Below are 20973 nucleotides of genomic sequence, written 5' to 3' on the forward strand. Positions count from 1 at the left end.
GTGTCTTCTGCTCTTACACTCTCCCACCAAAGGAAACATGCTCTCCACATCCACTCTATCAAGGACTTTCAGCATTTGATAGATTTCAATGGGGTCACCCCTCATTCTTCTGAATTCTAGTCACTAGGGGCTCAGAGCCTTCAAATGTTCTTCATGTGACAAGCCATTCAATCCTGGAATCATTTTTGTGAATCTCCTTTGATCCCTCTCCAGTCTCACCACTGCCCTTCCCTCAGCACCCTGTCTTTTCCCACCACTTGCTGCTCTCTGAGCTCCACCACTCCTTTCCCTCCAATCCCCATCACCTCCCTGAGTTTACCCCTCTTTCACCTCCCTTCCTTCTTCACTTCCCTTCCCCCTACTCCCCTTCCTTCCTCTCCACCTCCTTCTTCTCCATCCTTCCCCTCCCCTCCTCCTCCTTCCTATCTGCCCTTCCACATCCCTCTCCACTCCCTCCCACTCCTACTACTTCCTGTCCCTTTCTCTTCCCTCTCTCCCCATCCCTCTCCCGTGCTTCCCTCAACTATTATCCCCTTCCCCCACCTCTGTCCTCTCTGCCTCATACCTTCCACCTGCCTTCATCCCTCTCCTCCCAAACTCCCTCCCTCCTCACCTCTCTTCCCCTCCTCTCTCTCCTTGCCCCTCACCCTCCCTTTCTCCTCCCTCCCATCTTTTCACCACTTCCTCCATCCTTCTGTCATCCCACCCACTTTATCGCCTCCTCCCTCCCTACCGTCATTCCCCCGTCCTCAGTCTCCCTCCCTCCCCCTCCTTGCTTTCCTCTCTCTGCACCTTCTGGTATCCCTCTTTCCCCACCTCCAACCCCCTCCATCTCTGTTTCTTTCTCAAAAATAGAAAGTCAATTAATCGTGCGTGTGTGTCTGTTGTTTTCTCTATCTCCTCTCTCTCCTTTCTCTTTTTCTCTCTCTCTCCCCCCACTCTCTCCCCGAACACCCCCACACCACACCTTTCACTCTCACTTTTGTTTTGTCCCTCCTCCCACTTCCCGCTTTATCTCACCCTTTCATTCCTCTGTCCTTCTATGCCTCCCCTCCTCTCTCTGTTTCTATATGGTCAGATTCAGACTGTGTGTGTCTTTCTCTCTCGCTCTCTGTGACGGGCTGGGACTGGATCTCTGCTGAATCCACTTACATTCCACATCAGCACAATTAGAGCGGGAAGTGTGGGGGTGGGTGGCGGGTGGGGGGTTGGGGGGAAAGGGGTTGTAAATCAAAGCCAAGTAAACAATCTCCTTCTGCCTTCACCATCTCCCCATGTCCCACAAAGACTGTGAATTAAACTACCCTGCAGTTGCAGACATAAACCTCACCCCTCCCTCTCGCACGGGCTGGGGAGCGAGGTCTGTGGGGGTGGGGGGAGAGGAGTGTGAGGAACTGATAAGGGGTGGTGACTGAGTGAAAGAGAAAAGAAGCTTTTGTGCGGGACCAGATAACTTCACTGCATCACACCCCTTCTCTCTGTCCACAGTGGCACAGTCCTTCCCATCCCCTGCTAATCCCCCCCAAAAAAATTACTTTTTTTTCCCTTCTCTCAGTCTCATTTTCCTGGAGACTGCTTGAAATTCCAGCACTTCCTGCCAGGAACGTTCCGTTTTGCTTTCTTTCTTGCTCTCTGTCTACCTCCCCCTCTTCTACCCTCCCTACCCTCATACCCAACCCCGACCCCCATCCCCACCACCCCCTTCCCCACCCACCCAACTGAGGATTGTAACAAGAAATGTTTCGCTCTGTGATTTGGATCCTCTGCTTCGGAACCACCACTGCAGGTAGGAAGAAGGAAACCAACTTTCTAACTCTTTCTCCCCACCCCAGTCTCCATCTACTTTCAGCCCCCATGCTTTTGGCTGTCACTGGGTCCCACACTCTCCATCCCACCATCACATTCCCTGTCCCTCCCTCTTTCCAGTCTTTACTGAACTCTGTCTGGCACTTTCTCCAGTTACTGCTTCATCTCTCTCTCTCTCTCTCTTCTCTCTCTCTCTCTCTCTCTTTCTTTCTTTTTCTCCCCCCCTCCCATTCCTTTTCATTCTGTCACTCAGTTTCTCTCCCCTTTTCTCTTGCTCTCTCCCTCTCTCCCCTCTATCTCTCTCTCCCTCCTCTCTCTCTTTCTCACTTACTGCCACCCCCATCCCCATCTCTGCACATTTTCTGATCACTCTCTGACTTCTGTTCTCCCAGCATCTACTGCCCTTGGAGTGGACAGGGAATTAACCCTTCACCCCTGGAAAAGAACTTATGAAATTGATGTAGCCCCTTGAATTGCCCCACAACATCCCAAAATACTTTAATACTGACAAGACCTACTTGGAATGTAGGCCCTGTTTGAGTATATAAGTGCAAATGCGTGCATAGCAAGATTCCTCTGCAGAGATGAGAACAAGGCCGCGGTCATGTGTTTCAGTCAACATGATGAACATTTTACAATGGGATTGGGGTGGCAACCCCTTTGCCATGAGGATTTTGGGGATCTTTGAGGAGATCAGTAAACCACCAGTGTGAAAAGAAAACAGTGGCAATCTAGAGCTCCCTCTTCCTGCCAGGCTCTCCCTCAAATTTTCAGCTGGGCTTAGGAGCTTCCTCAGCATTTTACCCACACTCTAGTGCTCCTTCATTACTGCCTCTCCCAGTTTACAGTGTTCCTGTGATCACTATATCTAACTCATGTTCTGGGAGTGTGTCATGGGACAGCGTAGAGGGAACTTTATTCTGAACTGTGTCCTGGGAGAGTTTGGAGGGAGCTTCACTCTGTGTCTAACCCATGCCCTGGGAGTGTGTGATGGGATAGTGTAGAGGGACCTTCACTCTGTGTCTAACCCATGCCCTGGGAGTGTGTGATGGGATAGTGTAGAGGGACCTTCACTCTGTGTCTAACCCATGCCCTGGGAGTGTGTGATGGAATAGAGTAGAGGGACCTTCACTCTGTGTCTAACCCATGCCCTGGGAGTGTGTGATGGGACAGTGTAGAGGGAACTTCACTCTGGGTCTGACCTGTGCCCTGGGAGTGTGTGATGGGACAGTTTAGAGGGAGCTTCACTCTGGGTCTGAACTGTGTGACAAGAAGCTTGAATTGATGTTTGATGTCATAATTTGTAGACTGGTGGTGTTTGCCTCTCCAGTCTTTCAGCTGTGATATATGTCTCTATGGACTTTAGTAAAGTATTTGACAAGTGCTGCATGGCATAGAGAGCTGCTTCAGAAAATCATGGTACATAGCATCTAAGGGCTGCCTGATGAAGAGTGGCAGAGGGTTGTTGCATGCAGGGACTGATGATATACTGTAGAGATTGGTACTGGAACCTTCGCTGTTGGCTGCTCTATATCACATCAACAACTTGCATATGAATGTGGGAGTTAACACAGCAAAATGCTGGAGGATCTCAGCAGGTCAGGCAGCATCTATGGAAAGGAATAAAGAGTTGACGTTTTGGGTTGAGGTCTGATGTAGGATCTCTGCCCAAACCATTGACTCTTTATTCATTTCTATAGATGCTGCCTGACCTGCTGAGTTCCTCAAGAATTTTGTGTGTGTTACTCTGGATTTCTGCATCTACAGAATCTCTTGTGTTTGTGAAAGTAGAGGAAATATTTGTAATTTTGTGAATAACATGAAAGTTGGCAGTATTGCGGGTAGCAAGGAAGGTTACTAAGACTACAGAGATATAAATTCAGTAGAAAATTTTCAGACAAGTGTTAGGTAATGCATTTTGGGAAGTGAGATAGGGGTAGGACATGTAAAGTAAATGGTAGGGCTCCAAGGAAGGTTGATAAACTGAAAGTGGCAACATGGGTTCATAGCAGAGGTTCTCAACCTTTTTTTTTAATGCCATGGACCAATATCATTAAGCAAGGGATCCATGGACACCAGGTTGGGATTTCCTAGTCTATAGGGTCTTAAGGTAAGTATATAGATTACTGATTTCACAAGTTGGGCATGGAATACAAATGTGGGGATTCCATGTTTCAGTGGTACAGAACACTGATTAGGCTGCCCTTGGAAAACTTGTGAGAGGACGAATGTGGTTGCACTGGGGCTATGCAGAGGAGATTCACCAGTATGGTGAATTATGTAAGAGGCGTAGGTGTAGCCAATATAATCTCTTCCCCATCATAGAGATATCAAAAACAGGAGGGCAGAGATTTATGATGACAGGAAGGAGATTTAAAGGGGAAGCTATTTTACACAGAGGAGTTGACATGTGGGATACACTGCCAGGGGAGGTGTCAGAGACATTTAGACAGACACAGAGAGGCAATGTGTAGAAGGGCCTGTCACTTTTGAAGGAAGTACAAAATAAGCCAAATGCATATTTAATTTTGCTTTGATTTTCCAGTTCTTTTGAAAATAACACTGCGACCCAGAGGTGTAGTGTGTAGAGCCACTATGTCACAGCTACAGAGACTCAAGTTTAAACCTGATCTCCTGCACAATGTGTTCCTGCACCCCTCCCTGTCTTTTGCAGAAACCCCAGTCAGGGACAGTAACAGCCCCTGCTCTCAGCTTCATTTCCTGGTCTTGTCTTCTATGTTTCAGTTAAGCATGAGTGGCTTCTGTGTACTAAGTTCACTATGTTATCTGCCTTTTGTGTGCACCTTTTCCCTCCAATCAGCTACATTCCTAGCCCAGTCCTTCAGCCCTCATGGCTTTGGGGATCAGGGACTGTTTTCCATTTGTGTTGCCTGGGGCTCCAGACTAACTGAACAATGAGGACTTTCAAAGAGTAGTGAGATGAAAGTGGCATGGCTTGTCAATAGTGGAGAGGAGTGGTGTGTCATAAGCAAGGGAAAGAGAGAGAGAGAGTGGGAGAGGGAGAGGTGTGAGAGAGTGGGAGAGGGAGAGGTGAGAGAGAGAGAGAGGGAGGTGAGAGAGAAAGAGAGGGAGAGAGAGTGGGAGAGGGAGAGGTGAGAGAGAGAGGGAGAGAGAGTGGGAGAGGGAGAGGTGAGAGAGAGAGGGAGAGAGAGTGGGAGAGGGAGAGGTGAGAGAGAGAGAGGGAGAGATGAGAGAGAAAGAGAGGGAGAGAGAGTGGGAGAGGGAGAGGTGAGAGAGAGAGAGGGAGAGAGAGTGGGAGAGGGAGAGGTGAGAGAGAGAGGGAGAGGTGAGAGAGAAAGAGAGGGAGAGAGAGTGGGAGATGTGAGAGAGAGGGAGAGAGAGTGGGAGAGGGAGAGGTGAGAGAGAGGGAGAGAGAGAGGTGAGAGAGAGAGAGAGAGAGAGAGAGAGGTGAGAGAGAGAAAGAGAGGGAGAGAGAGTGGGAGAGGTGAGAGAGAGAGAGAGAGGGAGAAAGAGTGGGAGAGGGAGAGGTGTGAGAGAGAGAGGGAGAGAGTGGGAGAGGGAGAGGTGAGAGAGAGAGAGGGAGAAAGAGTGGGAGAGGGAGAGGTGAGAGAGAGAGAGAGGGAGAGAGAGTGGGAGAGGTGAGAGAGAGAGGGAGAGAGAGAGGTGAGAGAGAGAGGGAGAGAGAGTGGGAGAGGGAGGTGAGAGAGAGAGGGAGAGAGTGGGAGAGGGAGAGAAGAGAAAACAGAAAGAACAACAAACAGGGAGAAGAGAGGGAGTTGGAGTTAGGCAGAGTGAGGTGCAGAAAGAGAGGGGTCATGGGGAAAGAGGAAAGCAGGAGAGAGAAAAGGGGGAATTAGGGTAAGAAGAAAGGGAAGGAGAAAAAGATAGAAACAGAGGTGAGGAGAAAGATATGGCAGGAGGGTGGTAAGCTGTGCAAGGCAGTAACAGTAATGTCAAAAATGGAGAGAGGGAATGAGAGACCCAGCAAATAGAGATGAGGTATGAGGATGTATAATGAAAGGGCGAGGGCTCCTGTGGATTGTGACCACCCCAGGCTCCAACTCCCATCTGAACCTCTGCCCCACCAATACTTCACCCTGCTGTCCTCGCCCTGCTCTGAGAGAGGCCAGGGTTGCCCTGGGTTACCGGCAGGCAGAGGAGGAGCCTGGCAGGAAATTCTGCACATTCCATTCTCTGGGAATCATGAGAGGCAGGAGAAGGGAGAGAGATCTGGGCGACAGGCAGGAGAGAAGAGGGAGAGCTGGGCATGGGCGGATAGTTTACTGCCTCAGAAAGCAGGGAATTCGTCGAGGTTGAGGCAGATTCACTGACTGTAACTCCTTGTCCATTCCCCTTATCTTGGATCTGCCTTGTGAAACAGTTTGTGTGGGTTGACCAGGAGATCCAGCCGCCGGACACAGTGAGAGATGAGATGAGAGAGAGAGAGAGAGAGTGGAAAGGACACTTTATGCACTGAGCCTCGGTCTGGTGCAGAGGCCTGGGGTGGAGTAAAGTGAGGAGTCAGTGTTTCCTGAGATAGAGAGAGAGAGGGGGGGGGGGGAGGGGAGGGAGGGGGAGGGAGAGAGAGAGAGAGAGAGAGTGTTAAAATTACATTCTTCCCTTAGTTCTATCTCCCCCAAACAGGTAGTGATTGCCCCTTCGTCAACAGCCTTGTTCACTAACCCTCTCTCCTCACCCCTCCCAACAAGATGGTTCTCCCACAACACGGTTGGTTTGGATTTCAGGGTCCCTCTGTGGAGTGAATCTGGGGCAGGCTCTTGTGGGGAGAATGACAGGGGGCTATGTGGAGAGAGAAAGAGGAAAGAGTGACAGAGAGGGGTGAGTAAGAGAAAGGGAGAAAGGGAGGGAGAGATTTTTACCCGAAATGCTGACAATTCATTTACCTCCATAGATGTTGCCTGAACCATTCAGTTCCTGCAGCACTTTGTCAGAGCTTGAAAGAAAGGGAGAGACAGGGGGTGGGGAAAAGGGAGAGGGAGAGAGAGACAGGGAGAGGGAGAAAGACAGAGGGGAGACAGAGCAAGGAAAGGGGAGAGGGAGGGTGAGAGAATGAGGGCATGGAAGAGGGGAAGGGGAGGGAGAGGGAGAGAACATGGAAAGGAAGAAGGGGCAAGGGAAAGGGTGAGGAGGGTAGAGGGAGGGAGAATGGAAGAAGGAGATAGAGAGGGAGAGGGGAGGAGGAGGGAGTGGGAGAGGGAGAGGTGGAGAAGGGGAAAGGGTAAGAAGGGGAGAGGGGGAGAAGAGAGGGAAAGGGAGTCTCAAAGAAGTGCAGCAATAGGAAAAGGCTGTACCACCTAGTCCATGCCAAAATCAATGAAAACCAAATCCATGTACCTATCCAAATTTCTCTTGAGTGTTCAAGTCGAGCTCATATGCACCACTTGTGCTGGCAGCTCATTCCACACTCTCACAACCCTTTGAGTGAAGATGTTTCCCCTCATGTTTCCCTTAAACTTTTAACCTTTCTCTCTAAAGCCATGACCTCCAGTTGTAGTCCCAACCAACCTCTGTGGAAATAGCCTGCATGCATTTACCCTATCTAAACCCCTCTTAATATTGTATACCTGTATCAAATCTCCTCTCAATCTTCCATGTTCTAAAGAATACAGTCCTAACCTATTCAATCTTTCCTTATAGTTCAGGTCCTCCAGACCTGGCAACGTCCTTGCAAGTTTACTCTGCACTCTTTTAACCTTGTTTATATCATTCCTGTAGGTAGGTGACCAAAACTGCACACAATACTCCAAATTAGACCTCACTCACCAACATCTGTTACAACTTCAAAATAACAGCCCATCTTCTGTACTCAATACATTAATTTATGAAGGCCAATGTGTCAAAAGCTTTATTTCTGTCCCTACTTACCTGTGATGCCACATTCAATGAACTTTGGACCTGTATTCCCAGATCCCTTTGTTCTACCATACTGCTCAGTCCCTATCATTTACTGTGTAGGACTTACCCAGGTTGGTCCTATCAAAGTGCAAAACCTTGCACTTGTTTGCATTAAATTCCATCTGCCATATTTCAGCCCTTTTCTAGCTTCCTTGCTGTTCACTACACTCCTGATCTTGGTGTCATCCGCAAATTTGCTGATCCAGTTAGCCACATCATCATCCAGATCATAAACAACAAAGGATCCAGCACTGATCCCTGTTGCACATCACTAGTCACAGGCCTCCAGTCTGCAAGGCAACCCTTTACTACACACTCTGGCTTCTCCCACAAAACCAATGTCTAATCCAATTTACAACCTTATCCTGAATGCTGAGCAACTGATCCTTCTTGACCAGCCTCCCACACATGGCCTTGTCAAATGCCTTGTGAAAGTCCATGGAAACAACATCTATTGCCTTTGCTTCATTCACTTTCCTGGTAACTTCCTCAAAAAACTCTTTAAGATCGGTTAGATATGATTTATCATGCACAAAACTATGCTGACAATTGTTAATCACTCCATGTCTATCTAAACACTGATATATATGGTCTCTTAGAATACCTTCCAATATCCTTCCCACAACTGATATCACACTCACAGGCCAATAATTTCCTTGTTAATGTTTAGAGCTTTATTTCAAACAGCAGAACAACACTGACTATCCTACAATCCTCTGGTACCTCTCCTGTTGCTAAGGATGATTTAAATATCTCTGCTAGGCCCTGGCAATTTCTGACCTGCCTCCTGTAGGGTCCAAGGGAGCAACTTGTTGATCCCTGGGGATTTATCCACCCTGAATTGCCTCAGTTTAACAAACACGTCCTCCTCTGTAATCTGTACAGGGCCTATGAAGTTGATGCCGCTTTGCCTCACTTCTATAGACTCTGAAACTGTCTCCCGAGTAAATACAGATGCAACGTATGCATTTAAGATCTCCCCCATTTGTTTTGGCTCCACACATTTGTTCTTCTAGAGGACCAACTGAGTCTCTGAATCCTTTTGCTCTTGACATACTTGTAGAATCCTCTGGGATTCTCTACCTTGTCTGCTAGAGCAACTTTGTGCCTTCCTTCAGCCCTCCTGATTTCTTTCTGTGTGTTCTCTTGGATTTCTTATACTCCAAAAACACCTCATTTGGTCCTACTTGCCTATACCTCCTATTCACCTCTCTTTTTCCCTTAACCAGGACCTCAGTATCTCTTGAAAATGAAGCTTCCCTACACTTATTATCTTTACCTTTTATTTTGACAGGTACATACAAGCTTTGTACTCTCAAAATTTAGTTTTTGAGGTCCTTCCACTTTCCAAGCTCACCTTTGCCTGAAAACAGCCTGTCCCAATCTGTATTTGCCAGATCATTCTGATACCATCAAATTTTGCCTTTCTCCAATTTAGAATCTCAACCTTTGCATATTTACTTTGAAACTAATGGCATTGTGGTCACTGGATGCAAATGTTCCCCTAGACAAACTTCTGTCATCCACAGTGTCTCATTCTCTAATAGCAGGTTCAGTATTGCGCACTCTCTCATTGGGACATCTACGTACTGATGAAGGAAAATTTCCTGAACAGAATTGACAACTCTTATCCCATCTAGTCCTCTTACAGTATGGGATTCCCAGTCAATATGTGGAAAGTTAAAGTTAGCTATTCTAACAACATTATGTTTCTTGCAACAGCCTGCAACCTCTACAGAGCTGTTCCTCTCAATTCCTAGAACTGTTGGGTGGTGTAATATAGCATCATTAATATGGTCATACCTTTCTTATTTCTCAGTTCCACCTATAATGTCTTATTAGTCGAGGTCTCCAGTCTGTTCTGATGGAGCTTTGCTGTGACATTTTCCCTGAGTAGTAATGTCATCTCTCCTCCTTTAATCCTTCCCACTCTGTCATGTCTAAAACAACGGAATCCTGGAATACTGAGCTGCCAGTCCTGTCCCTCCTGACCAAGTCTCACTAATGGCTACAACGTCATCATTCTAGGTGTTGATCCATGCACTGAGCTCATCCCCCTTTCCTACGGTATTCCTTGCATTGAAAATAATGCTCAGGTCACTAGACCCATACTTGACATTATGATTCCTAAATATGTCTGAGGTCTTACCAGCATCTGCCTCCACAACTTGTTCACTACCTGTTCTGCCACTTTGGTTCCCATCCCCCTACAACTCTAGTTTAAACCCCACCATGTGGCATTAACAAATCTTCCCACTAGGATATTAGTCCCCCTCAGGTGCAAATCATCCCTTTTGAGTAGGTCTTATTTTCCCTGTAACAGAGCCCACTGACCCAAAAATTTTGTGCTCTCCCTCCTACACCAACACCTTAGCCACGTATTAAACTGTATAATTTTCCTAGCTCTGGCCTCTCTAGTATATGGCATAGGTAGCAATATGAAATCATAACCCTAGAGGTCCTGCTCTTTAACTTAGCACCTAACTCCCAATGCAGAACCTCGTCACTCATCCTACCTTTGTCATTGGTACCTACATGGACCACGACCTCTGGCTCATCACCCTCCCACTGAAGACTTGTGATGTCCCAGGGCCTGGGACCCAGGAGACAACAAACCATCGGGGAATCTTGTTCTTGCCCATAGAACCTCCTGTCCATTCCCCTAACCAATAAATCACAGCATGCCTCTCTCTGGCCTTCCCTCTGAGTCACAGAGGAAGGCACAGTGCCAGAGACCTGACCACTGTGACAGTTAGGTCAACCTCCCTCCCCCTCCAAAAGTATCCCAAGCAATTTACCTGTTGTTAAGGGAGATGGCCACAGGGATATTGTGCATTCACTCCCCAATCCCTTTCCCCTTCCTGACTGTCATTCAGTTTCCTGTGTCCTGTACCTTGGGTGTAACAACTTCTCTATAAGTCCAATCTATCACTCCTTCAGCCTCCCAAATGATCATCCACTTGAATAGTTCATCCAGTTCCAGGTTCATCTCCTTAATGAGGATTGCTAGAAGCTGCACCTGGATGCACTTCTTGTAGTTGTAGTGGTCAGGGGCACTGCCTTCCTACATGCCTCAAGAGGAGCATTCAACTATTCTGCCTGGCATCTCTACTGTCTTAGCTGAGCATATATAAAAAAGTGAAAGGAAAAAAGCTTAACCTGGAGCTTTTCTTTTTATTACTTCCTCTGACTGAAGCCTCTCTTCACTGAAGCCTTGAAGAGCTAAAGCCTCAAGATCACCACTCTGACTCTGTCCACTCAGACGACAGCTGCCGTGCTTGTCCCTGTCTTCCTTTAATTTGCTGTTGCTAATCAATCTCAAACATGGATTGTTTGCTGGCCAAAGCTGTATTATGCTGCCATGACTCTCTGCTTCCTTTTTCTACTCAGGCAGTGGACCTGAGTGAATCCACCTCCTCTCTGGTTATTTCAAAAGGACTTGGACAGATTAAGAGAATGGCCAAGAAAGTGGCAAATGAGATATAATGTTGGAAAATACATGACCATGCACTTTGGGAGTAGAAACAAATGTGCAGACTATTTTCTAAAAGGGAAGAAAATCCAAAAATCTGAGATGCAAAAGGACTCGGGCATCCTCATGCGGAATACACGAAAGGTTAACTTGCAGGTCGAGTCAGTGGTGAGGAAGGCAAATGCAATGTTAGCATTCATTTCAAGAGGTCTAGAATACAAGAGCAGGGATGTGATGCTGAGGCTTTATAAGGCACTGCTGAGGCTTTAGTATTTAGTATTCTGAACAGTTTGGGTTACTTATTGAAGAAAAAATGTGTTGCCATCGGAGAAGGTTCAGAAGAGGTTCCCAAGGATGACTCCAGGAATAAAAGGGTTATCATACAAATAACTTGGATAGCTCTGGGTCTGTATTTGATGGAATTTAGAAGGATGATGGGTGATCTCATTGAAAGCTTTCAACCGTTTAAAGGACTAGACAGAGTAGATGTGGAAAGGATGTTTCCCATGGTGGGGAGTCTAGGATAAGAGGGCACAACCTTAGGATAGAGGATTATCCATTTAAAATAGAGATGCAGAAAAATTTCTTCAGTCAGTGGCGTATTTGTTACCACAGACAGCTGTGAAGGCCAGGTCTTTGGGTGTATTTAAGGCAGAGCTTGATAAGTTCTTGATTGGACACGACATCTATAACCATATGAGGAGAAGGCTGGGGAATGGGGCTGAGGAGGGGAAAAAGAATGATTGAATGGCAGAGCAGCCTTGATAGGCCTAATGGCCTAATTCTGCTCTTATGTCTTATGATCTCTCATGGGATGAGAGGGAGATGGAGAGGGAGAGGGAGAGGGAGAGGGAGAGAGAGAGAGAGAGAGAGAGAGAGAGAGAGAGAGAGAGATATGCAGGGGGAGAAATAGGAAGAGTGGGAGGGGGGAGATGAAGGGGAGGAGAGGAAGGGTGAGAGAGAGAGAGGGAGGGGAAGCGCAGGGGAGTGGGGGAGAGGGGTTGAGGGGGACAAGGAAGGGGGAAGGTGAGCAGGAGGAGAGGGATGGGAAGGGAGGGGGAGGTGGTGGGTGGAGAAATGGGGGTGGAGCAGATGGGGAGACAAGGGGTGGGAGTGGGGAGTGGTAGGAAAAGGGGAGGGGAGGGTGAATGAAGGGAGAAGGGATGAGAAAGAGAGGGTGAGAGTGAGGGAGAGAGGGAGGGTGCAGGGGAGAGAACGAGGGAGAGGGTCAGGGAAGGGTAGGGAGAGGGAGGAGTGGGAGGAGAGAGTTGGAGGGAGAGGAAGGGGAGGGAAAAAGAGTTGGAGAAGGAGAGGGAGGGTGAGGGAGAGGACAAGGGAGAGGGAGGGGAGAGGAGGGGGAGGGAGAAGAGAGAGTTGGAGAGGGAGAGGAGGGGAGAGAGAGGGAGAGGGGAGATGGAGGGTGAGACAGTGGGAGAGAGGGTAGGGGAAAGGAAGGGAAAGGAGAGAGTGGGAGAGAGATTGGGAAGAGGGAGGATGGGGGAGTGAGAGCCAGAAAGAGCCTCGTCTTGTACTTATTGGTCTATCTTAATCAAAGAAGATGATAAAATTCAGCACAATGTTGAGATTTAGGTGCCATTTAACATTAAATTAATAACAAATGCTTTTTGTGATGGCAACACCTCTTCCCTGGACAGCTGTCAGTCACCAGCCTCTCCAAAGTCTGACGTAGGCCATTTGGCCCATCTGGTCTGTTCTGGCTGTTATGCCATCAGTTTACTGTCCCCCTTTGAGAGCTACTGCTCTTCCACTCCCACCCCAGCAGCTTTCCCAGACCATCACCATCCACCCTTTCCCCCACTGCACACCGTGCTCTCACGCCCCTCCCCAGAGTGCATTCTCATCCACGACCCTAGTCCCATTGCGCCACACACCCCGACCCTCTCCACATTCTGTGCTCCCACGGAACCAGCCCAGCACTTTTAGTTCCACACTGGGAAAGACACCCCTTCTCACTCCCTCTCCAGGGATCACTTTCCACACCTTCCCCAGGTTTTGCAAGCTGTCCCCTTGCCACAGGTCATCCTCATTACCCCTCAGTACTACCCTGCAAGAGGTGGCAGGCTTGTTGGCTGTCATGGAAACTGAGGACACAACACTCAGTGGAAGAGAAGCCTTGGTCTGAGTGCATGGGGCAGCAGGAATGAAGGGTTGATTCTTCATGCTTCTCATTCTCTGCTCAAGGCTTGTGTAGTGAGGCAGGGTTGGAGAGGGATGTGAACATCTTAAACAGTCTGATTCAGCCCAGAGGAATGAGGGCAATGTGTATAATGAGCTGATTCTCCTGAGGCAGCAGAACTAGGGAATGTAAGCAATGGAGTCAGTCTGTCTGTGAATATCAAACATCTCACATACTCCCTATACTCTGTCATCCCTCCGTCCCACTCCCTCATCCCTCTGTCCCACTCTCTTATCCCTCTGTCCCACTCCCTCATCCCTCTGTCCCACTCTCTTATCCCTCTGTCCCACTCCCTCATCCCTCTGTCCCACTCTCTTATCCCTCCTACCCACCCCTCATCCCTCCTACCCACTCCCTCAACTCTCCTACCCATCCTCTCATCCCTCCTACTCACACCCTTATCCCTCCAAGCTCCCTCATAATTCTGTCCCAAACTTCATCACTCCTACTCACTCCCTCAGCCTTCCTATGCACTCCCACCCTACACCCACATCTGCTTATGTATTCCCACCCACTCCCTCATGCATCATTCCAAACCTCATCCCTCAGACCCCTCTCTTATCCCTCCTACCCACTCCCTCAAATCTCCTACCCATCCTCTCGTCCCTCCTACTCACACCCTTATCCCTCCAAGCTCCCTCATAATTCTGTCCCAAACTTCATCACTCCTACTCACTCCCTCAGCCTTCCTATGCACTCCCACCCTACACCCACATCTGCTTATGTATTCCCACCCACTCCCTCATGCATCATTCCAAACCTCATCCCTCAGACCCCTCTCTTATCCCTCCTACCCACTCCTACCCACTTGCTCATGCATCATCCCGATCCTCATCCCTCCTACCCCTCCATCACTCCCTCATACCTCAGGTTGGCTCCCGTCTCACTCTCCACTCCCTCGCTACACACCCCTTTCTTCTCTCCCTACCATCTCCCTCTATCCTCTCTTCCTCTGCCTCTCTCCCCTTCCTCTCACTCCCTTCTGCTCCCTCCTCACTTTCTCCACCCTTCCTTCCTTTTCCTGCTCCTTCCCTTCTCCCTCCACACTCCCTCCCTTCTCCCTCCCCTCTCCCAACCCTCTTCCAGACTCACCTCTCTCCCAATTTCCTCCCTTCTTGCTCCTCTCTTCCCAGACCCCGCTCTCCTCACTCCTTCTCCTTTCCGTCCCCTCTCCTACCCCACTCGCTCCCCTCTCACTGCACTCTCCCCATTCCCTCTCCTCTCTCCCTTTCCTCCCTTCCACACCATACACTCTCACTCTTCTCTCCCTATCTCACCTCTCTTTTCCTCTCCACCCCTTCTCTCTCCCCCCTCCCCCTCGCCACTCCCTGCACTTTCCTCCTCTCCACCTACCCTCTCCCTCCTCACTCCCCTCTCTCCAACCCCCTTTCTCCACTCCATTTCGTTATTCCCTTCACACTCCCCACTCTGTCCTCTCTCCTTTCTCTCTCCACATCATCCACTTTTGCTCTCCTTTCTCTCCCCACTCCCTCCCCTCTCCAACTCCTCTCTCTCTTCTCTCCCTCCTCTCCACTTAACCTCTCCCTCCCCCGCTTCCCTCTACCTCCAGCACTCTCCCTTGCAACTCCCTCTCTTTATCCTTCCCCACTCCCTCCAACTTCCTTTCATCCCCCTCCATGCTCCCTCCCCTCCCCTTCCCCTTCCCCCTTTCCCTCCACTTACATTCTCCTTTCACTCTCCTCTCCATTCCCTCTCCCTCCCCTCCCCACTCCCTTCCACTCCTCTTTCCGGTCTCACCACTCCCTCCCCATCCCATCCCTCTCCCTCCCCCACCACCTTCCCCTTCTCCATCCCCCTCCCCTCACCCTCCCCACTCCCTCCCCTACTTTGCCTCTACCTACCCTCTCCCTCCCCTCTCTCTCCTGCTTTCTTCCTTCCTCCCTCCCTCTTCTTCCTCTCCTCCCTCCCCTCTCCTTCCTCTCCTCCCTCCCCTCTCCACTCTCCCTCCACATTCCTCCCCTCTCCCTCCATATTCCGTCCCCTCTTCTCCCCTCTCTCCTCTCCCTCTCAATTCCCACCCTTTATCCCTCCCCTCTCCCCACTCCTTCCCCACTCCCTCCCCTCTCTGTGCCCATCCCTTCTCTCGCATTCCCCTCTTCCCCTCTCTCTCCACATCCTCCCCACTCCTTTACCTCTCCTTTTCCTTCCCTCCCCTCTCCTCTCACCTCCCCTCACCTTCCCCCTCCCTCCCTACTTCCCTCTCCCACCTCACTCCCTCCCCCTTCTCTTTCCATATCCTTCTCCTCTCCAAACCCACTCCCTCCCACTATCAAACCCTCTCTACCTGACGCTCCCCTACCCTGGGGAAGGCTGTTCCCATCCACCTTCTCCCCTACCCTGGGGAAGTGTGTTCCCATCCACCATCTCCCCTACCCTGGGGAAGAGTGTTCCCATCCACCTTCTCCCCTATCCTGAGGAAGAAACTGTTCCCATCTACCTTCCCCTCTACCCTGAGGAGGAGTGTTCCCATTCACCTTCTCCCCTACCCTGGGGAAGAGACTGTTCCCAACCATATTATCTGTGCCTCTCCATAATTTCAAATGCTTTTAAGGTCACCTTTCAGTCTCCTACCGTCCAAGGAATCAAAACCTAGCCCATCAAATTTTTCCCCTGTAGCTCAGGTCTTCTAGTCCTGGCAGATCCTAATAAATATTTCTGTGTTCTTTCCAGTCTTCCCATGTCTTTGCTATAACAGGGTGACGAAAACAGTACGTTGTAATCAAAGTGTGGCCTCAGCAGTGATTAATTCAATCACAACAAAATAGAGTATAGAACACAACTTCTGTATGCAATGTTTTTTGCAGTTTGGGAGATCGCAGGCAATGTAAGACTCTGCACAGTTAAGGTACAGAGGGATTTTGAAGTCCAAGTCTGTGGCTGCACATTGATAGGGTATATAATGCCGTGCTTGCCATGATTCTTAGAGGAATTGAGTTCAAGACTCAGGAACTTGTGTTGCAGCTTTATAATATCTATCTCTGGTTAGGCCACATCTGGAGTATTGTATTCAATTCTGGTCACCCCATTATAGGAAGAATGTGAAGGCTTTGGAGAGGATGCAGAAGAGGTTTACCAGATGCTGCCTGGATTAGAAGTTATGTGTCTCTAAAGGTTGGGTTGTTTTCTCTTGAACAGCAGAGGTTGAGGAAGGATGTGGAAGCCATAGAAAGAGATACAGAGGAGACTTACAAGTATGTTGCCTGGATTGGGGAGCATGCCTTATGAAAACAGGTTGAGTGAACTCAGCCTTTTCTCCTTGGAGTGACAGAGGATGAGAAGTGACCTGATAGAGGTGTATAAGATGATGAGAGGCATTGATCGTGTGGATAGTCAGAGGCTTTTTTCCCAGGGCTGAAATGGTTGCCACAAGAGGGCACAGGTGCTGGGGAGTAGGTACAGAGGAGATGCCAGGGGTAAGTTTTTTACTCAGAAAGTGTTGAGTGCATGGAATGGGCTGTCGGCAATAGTGTTGGAGGCGGATACGATAGGGTCTTTTAAGAGACTTTTGGATAGGTACATGGAGCTTAGAAAAATAGAGGGCTATGGGTAAGTCTAGTAATTTCTAAGGTAGGGACATGTTCAGCACAACTTTGTGGGCCGAAAGGCCTGTATTGTGTTGTAGGTTTTCTATGTTTCCATGTTTTCTATGTTTCTATCCAGTAGAAGTTTAGGTTATGAGAGACACAGATGGAGTACGTATATTTTTTCCAGGTTCAAAATATCCAATACTAGATGAAATGCATTTAAGAGTCATCCTCAGAGTGAAGTTCAGGGGTGGATGCAAGACCCAAGCTGGTTAAACGCCCTTCCATCTGCAAGGATTTGGAAGAGATCTTCAGCAAGGGAAAGGCCTCGACTCTTCCACCAACCCGACTCTATGACTGTACTATAGATCTACTGCCTGGTACTTGTCGTCCACAAGGTTGATTAAACGCGCTCTCAGGCCCAGGAGAAATGCTATGGTGGAATACATAAAGGAGGCTTTTGCCATGGGATTCATTTGGCCCTCCACATTACTAACCAGTGTAGGTCTCTTCTTCATACAGAAAAACGACGGGAGCCTGCGGTCATGCATTGATCATAGAGGGCTGAATTGCATAACGGCCAAAGAATGTTACCCCCTTCCACTCATGAATATTGCCTTTGCTATTCTCCAAGGGGTAAGAGTATTCTCTTGCCGAGTGTGCATATACTGGTCCGCATAAAGGAAGGCGATGAGTGGAAGACTGCATTCAACACACTGATAGGCCACTATGAGTACCTGGTTATGCCCTTTGGATTTGCAAATGCATAAGTAGTTTTGTATAAATTACCTGCACTCCAGAAGTATGCCTTCATCTAAGATGATATCCTAATTTTCTCAAAGTCCATGAAGGGTCATGTTGTCTAATTTAGAGATATCTTAAAGAGGGTTCTAGATCATGAACTTTATGATGAGCTGGCAAAACCTGAATTTCATGAAACCACTGTTTCATTTTTGGGTTTTATCACCTCTATAGGCAATCTCAAGATGGACCCTACTAAGACACAGGCACTAAGAGATTGGCCACAAAAATCCAATATGCAACAAGTTGAATGATTCCTGGGATTTGCCAACTTTTACAGAAAATTCATCAGGAACTTTAGCACAGTGGCAGCTCAGCTGACAGCACTAAGAGATCCCAGGTCTTTTTGTTTGAACTACTGAAGCAGAGGTTTCTTTTGTAGAGCTCAAACAGCAGTTCATGACAGCTCCCATTTGGGTTTCACTTAACCCAGACATTCCCTTCATCATGGAGGTGGATGCTTTGGATGTCGGAGTGGGCGCAGTGTTGTCTCAATGGACACTTTTGGACTATAAACTGCACATGTGTGCATTCTTCTCCAGGCGATTATTCCTGGCAGAGGTGACCTATGATAACAGAAGTAAAGATATGCTTGTGGTCAAGTTGGCTTTGGAGGAATGGCATCATTGGGTTGAGAGGGCCAAGAATCCTTTTGCTGTATGGAACCTATTTCATTGTCTGTACCTTAGAAACCTGCCTTACTTTCAGCAGACCAAAAGACTGAATTCCAGGCAGGCCAGGTGGTCTCTTTTCTTTAACTGCTTCAATTTCATCTTAACCTATTGACTGGGGTCAAAGAAACAGAAACTGGATGCCTTGTCTTATCAGTTTGATGAACTCGAAGCAGAAAAACAGCCTACCAACATTTTGTCCCAAGTTAAAAAGAACATGCCAATTCATTAGGGAATTGACACACTCGTTCTCAAGGCCCAGGCACAGGAAGAGATTCCCAAGAATGGTCCTCCAGGTCATCTGTTTGTTCCAAATTCCATCAGGTCTCAGGTACTTCAATGAGGACATGCATCAAGAATGACCGCTCTCCCAGGGATTGATAGGTTCCCCAAGATCATCAGGAGAAGATAATGGTGGCCTGGATTGGCGAGAGAGATCTGACAATATGTGCTGGCATGCGAGGTGTGTGCCTGGGACAAGGAGCCGTGCACCCAATCTAAAGGACTCCTTCACCCTCTGCCTCTCTTGGACAGATCATGGGCATATATTTTCATGGTCTTTGTTACGGGTGTTCAACCTTACAAGGGGAAGACTGTCATCAAGGTAATTACATATCGTTTTTCGAAGGCCTGTAAATTAATTGCCTTGGACAAACTACCATCTGCAGTGGAGCCAGCCGAAATTGTCCTGCACCAGGTCTTCAGCATCCATGGATTTCCAGTGAACATTGCGTTGGATCACTGCCTTCAATTCATGTCTCATTTTTGGAGGACATTTTGTACACTGATTGGGACAACAGTGAGTCTCTCCTCTGGGTTTCACTTGCAGTATTTGGATAGACATGGATCGATTAAGGATAGTCAGCATGGCTTCATATGTGATAAGTCAATTATAGAGTTTTTTTCCAAGAGCTTACCAGGAAAGTGGATGAAGGCAAAGCAGTGGATGTTGTCTACATGGACTTTGGTATGGCACTTCACAAGGTCCTGCATGGGAGGTTGGTCAAGAAGATTTCAATCACTCGGCATTCAGGATGAGGTAATGAACTGGATTTGACATTGGCTTTGTGGGACAAGCCAGAGTGGTATTGGATGGTTACCTCTCTGACTGGAGGCTTGTGACTAGCGGTGTGCTGCAGTGACAGGTGCTGGGTTCATTGTTGTTTGTCATCTGTATCAATGGCCTGGAAGATAATGTGGCTAACTGGGTCATTAGATTTTTGGATGACACCAAGATTGAGCATGTAGTAGACAGTGAGGAAGGCTATCATGACTTGCAGAGGGATCTGCATCAGCTGAAAAAACTGGGCTGAAAATGGCAGATGGAATTTAATGCAGACATGCGCATGGTGTTGCATTTTGGTAGGACCAACCAGGGTAGGTCTTACACAGTGAACGGTTGGGCACTAAGGAGTGTGGTAGAGCCAAGGGATCTGGGAATACAGATCCATAATTCATTGAAAGTGGCGTCACAGCATGATAAAGTTGTAAAGAAATCTTTTAGCATGTTGGTCTTCATAAATCAAAGTATCAAGTACAAAAGATGGGATGTGATGTTGAAGTTGTATGAAACATTGGTGAGGCCTAATTTGGAGTATTGTGTTCAGTTTTAGTCACCTACCTACAGGAAAGACTAATTAAGGTTGAAAGAGTACAGAGGAAAATTACAAGGAGTTATAAGGAACAATTGAATAGGTTAGGACTTTATTCTATTCTTTGGAATGAAGAAGATTAAAGTGATGAGGCATCGATAAGGTGGATGGTAATTGTCATCGCTAAAACTAGGGGTCATAGATTTAGAGTTAGAGGGGAAATATATAAAGGACCTGAGGGGCAACATTTTTTACACAGAGGATGGTAATTGTGTAGAATGAGCTGACAGGGAGACGGAGAGAGTGATAGAGAGGGAGAGAGAGAGAGAGAGAGAGAGGGAGGGGGGGGTCTGAGGTGGGGGGAAGGGAGAGATGAGAATGGAAGGCTGTGAGAAAACTAAAGAGAGGAGGGGGAAAGCAAAAAGTAAGAGTGGGGATCAGAGAGAGGTGGGAATCAGAGAGGGGGGAATGAACGGTGGGGAGATGACAGTGAGAGGGGATGGAATCAGAGAGAGGAAGAGAGCTAATCAGAGAGAAAGAGGGGAATCAGAAAAAGAGAGCAAGAGAGGATGAGAGAAAGGGGAGTAGAGAATGAGAGATCAGAGTAGGGGTTTGGGGAGGAGAGAGTAGTGAGACTGCAGGTTTCAGATATTGTTGCTCTTTGTGAACACTCCATGATGGTACTGTGTTCAGTTTTTTTCATCTTCCTTGCTGCATCCTCTTGGACTGATGGTGTTTAAAAATAGGAAGACTGCTCGAGGGCAGTGAGGAATGGCTTACAATGCAGAAGAAAGGCATTCCAAACTGCAAAGCAGCAAGTGCAGAAAGCAAAGACTGCACAAGCCTGCAGGGAGACTGAAAAGCCTTCTGAGAGTGGATGGGTGGAATAAAAGGCTCTCTGTTAAAATCCTTGCACTTACAGGGTCATTGAGAGAGGAGGAGTAGAGAAACAGAGACAAGGAAACAGGTGAGGAGAGAGAGAGAGAGAGAG

General features: G+C 48.1%; 1 protein-coding gene across 2 annotated transcripts in view; it reads left to right on the forward strand.

The window, feature by feature from the left end:
• The first annotated feature begins 1250 nt into the window (after positions 1 to 1250).
• LOC140717439 (kin of IRRE-like protein 1) overlaps positions 1251 to 20973 on the forward strand; it is a 172801-nt gene continuing 153078 nt past the window's right edge. Inside the window, exon 1 of one of the 2 annotated variants that reach the window (XM_073031037.1) lies at positions 1251 to 1786. The gene's annotated coding sequence lies outside the window, so the exon portion shown is untranslated. The remainder of the gene's footprint in view (positions 1787 to 20973) is intronic. The other variant, XM_073031036.1, reaches the window with a different exon arrangement.

This window comes from Hemitrygon akajei, chromosome 27 (assembly GCF_048418815.1).
Source record: "Hemitrygon akajei chromosome 27, sHemAka1.3, whole genome shotgun sequence".
Classification (NCBI taxonomy): domain Eukaryota; kingdom Metazoa; phylum Chordata; class Chondrichthyes; order Myliobatiformes; family Dasyatidae; genus Hemitrygon; species Hemitrygon akajei.